Here is a 3,164-nt window from a genome sequence, read left to right on the forward strand (position 1 = left end):
GAAGGTGGTCTGGGGGAGGTGCTCTGATGGGGTGGGTGGGAAGCTGCCCCTCAACTGTGTTAAGCGTCCTGTGGCTGCTGTAACATGGAACCACAGTCCGGGGAGCTTCAGATGAGAGGGACTTATCCTCTCAAAGTTCCGGGGCTCAGAAGTCCAAAGTCAAGGGGTCAGCAGGGCCGGGCCCCCTCTGAAAACCTAGGGAGCTATCTTCCTTACCTCCTTTCAGCTTCTGGTGGACGCCAGCAGTCCTCAGCTTGTAGATGCGTGCGTGCTCAGGCGCTTCAGTCACGTCCGACTCTTTGAGACCCCACAGACTGTAGCCCGCCAGGCTCCTCTGTCCATGGGATTCTCCAGGCAAGAATACTGGAGGGAGTTGGCTTGTAGAGGCATCACTGTAGCTCCTACATCATTTACACAGCCTCCTCCCTTGCATCTGTGTTTCTTCTCTTCTTAGAAGATCACCAATCATGTTGGACTAAGGTCAATCCTAAACTAGTACAACCTCATCTTTTGTTTGTTTAGAAGGGCAAAAATAACTTTAAATTTACATTAATGTATGTGGTACTTCTTGTTCAAAAGAAATGCATTCGTAATCGACACTCTACAAGGAAGCAGAAAACTTAATTTATATCATCAACAAAACTGTCACACTAAAAAGAAATTTTCTCCATAGAGACAAAAAGTAGAATAGAGGTTCCCATAGGCTGGGAAAGAAGGGGTCAGCAATTACTGCTTAATGGGTACCCAGTTCTGTGTGGCCCATGATAAAGCTGGGCAAATGGAGAGAGGTGATGTTTGCGTAACCCTGTGAAAGTACTTAACACTCCTGAATTAGTACAGCCTCATCTTAATCACATCTGCAAAGATCCTGTTTGCAAATAAAGTCTATTCACAGGTGCCAGGTAAAGATGACTTCAGCGGGACGACCACGTTCACCCCAGAACAGAAAGGTTCAGTGGGACCCGGACTTCCATCTGAGAGTGGGGAGGGGTGCTGAGCAGACCCAGCTGGCGAGGGGAGGCAGAGGCCAGACCGTGGGGGCCTGCAGGCTAGGCAAAGAGCCTTGGCCCCGGATTGCAAGGTCAACAAACACACATCCCCTGCTCATGGAACACAGGTGGGTGAGCCTGAGTGAAAAATCCTTGCAGAATATTGCCGTGGGGGACCTTGGTTTGCATCTCCAGCGGGCTGTCTGAATACCCAGAAGGTCTCTGGCCTCCTCCTTGCCAATACCAGCACTGCAAGTCTATTCCTTGGCATCAGTTAAGGTAGAGAAATGCGGTCAACCCAGCAGCAGCCCCTCTCTCTGGTGTCTGGGATTGCTCTCCTTCTTCCTACAGCAGCTCTGTCTTCGGAAGACGTTCCCCTCCCTCCAGGGAAGACCCCCTGCTTTGTCCGCCGGGCCTGGTTCTCCCTGTCCTAGACCTTCTTGGGCTCTCTGAGTGCAGATCTTTGGGGTCCCTTGGGATGCCTAGCTCCCAAGCTGCATCTCCTCTGAGGAGGCTGGAAGGACAGGATGCTTACTTCTCAATTTCCTGGGTGCCAGGCATTATGGGCTTCCCTAGTAGCTCAGAGGGTAAAGCATCTGCCTGCAATGCAGGAGACCCAGGTTCGATCCCTGGGTTGGGAAGATCCCCTGGAGAAGGAAATGGCAACTGACTCCAGCATTCTTGCCTGGAGAATCCCATGGACAGAGGGGACTGGCAGGCTACAGTCCATGGGGTTGCAAAGAGTCAGACATGACTGAGCGACTAACACGAGCTAGGCATTATGCTCAGTGCTTTAAATTCCTTTCTGAGTTGAAGGCTCCCAACCACTGTGGGGTGGCTCAGTGGTAAAGAATCTACCTGCTGATGCAAGAGATGTGGGTTGGATCCCTGGCTTGAGAAGATCCCCTGGAGGAGGAAATTCATTCAACTCATTCCAGTATTTTTGCCTGGAGAATTTAATTCCATGGACAGAGGAGACTGGCGGGCTACATCCATAGGGTTGCAAAGAGTCAGACAGGACTGAACAACTAAACATACACACACACACACACACACACACACACACACACACCCACTGTGGACTTGGTTAGCCTCATGTTAAAGAGGTGGACGCTGAGGTCCAGAGCAGTTCTGCCGTCAGCCAGGGAGGGTCTGATGGTTAATTTCATGCATCACCTTGGCAAGGCTACGGGGCCTAGTTGTTCAGCTGAACAACAGCCTAGATGGGACTGTGAAGGTACTTCTTAGGTGTGGTTAACATTTGAATCAATGGACTTTACAGACAGAAGAAGACAATACAGATGATCTCACTTATATGTAGAATCTAAAAGATACAACAGACTAGTGAATGTAAAAAGAGGAAGCAGACTCACAGACAGAGAACAAATTAGTGGTTACCTTTGTGGGCAGGGGCAATAGGGGGTGAGCAAGAGAGAGGTATAAACTCCTGGATGTAAGATAGGCTCAAGGATGTATTATACCATGTGGGAATCAGAGCCAATATTTTCTAATAACTTTCATGGAAAGCAACCTTTTAAATTGTATAAAAGATTTAAAATAAACCAATGGACTTTGAGTAAAGCGGACGGCACTCCATAGTGTGAGCAGACCTTATCCCATCCAGAGATGATGCTCTGTGCTGAAGAGCAGAGACTGAGGTTTGGAGGAGAGAAAAGATTTGTCCTTAAGACTGTGCCCTACAGATCACCAGTCCAGGTTCGATTCGTCGGACAGGGTGCTCGGGGCTGGTGCACTGGGATGACCCTGAGGGATGGGATTGGGAGGGAGGTGGGAGGGGGGTTCAGGATGGGGAACACACGTACACCTGTGACTGATTCATGTCAATGTATGGCAAAACTGCTACAATATTGTAAAGTAATTAGCCTCCAATTAAAATGAATAAATTTATTAAAAAAGAAAACTAAAGTTAATATTAAAAAAAAAGACTGTGCCCTAGAAACTTTGCCTGAGTAATCTCTCTCATCTATCTATCTATATAGGATAGCTATATAGATATTGGGCTTCTCTGGAGGCTCAGTTGGTAAAGAATCCGCCTGCAATGCAGGAGACCTGGGCTCAATCCCTGGGTCGCAAAGATCTCCCTGGAGGAGGGCATGGCAACCCACTCTGGTATTCTTGCCTGCAGAATCCCCATGGACGGAGGAGCCTGTTGGT

At 48.8% G+C, this 3,164-nt stretch overlaps 1 non-coding gene across 1 annotated transcript; it reads left to right on the plus strand.

The window, feature by feature from the left end:
• Nucleotides 1–1,558: 1,558 nt before the first annotated feature.
• TRNAC-GCA lies at nt 1,559–1,630 on the plus strand. The gene has a single exon. It is a non-coding gene; the product is annotated as a tRNA-Cys (tRNA).
• The last annotated feature ends 1,534 nt before the right edge of the window (nt 1,631–3,164 follow it).

The sequence above is a fragment of the Cervus canadensis genome, chromosome 26, assembly GCF_019320065.1.
Source record: "Cervus canadensis isolate Bull #8, Minnesota chromosome 26, ASM1932006v1, whole genome shotgun sequence".
Classification (NCBI taxonomy): Eukaryota; Metazoa; Chordata; class Mammalia; order Artiodactyla; family Cervidae; genus Cervus; species Cervus canadensis.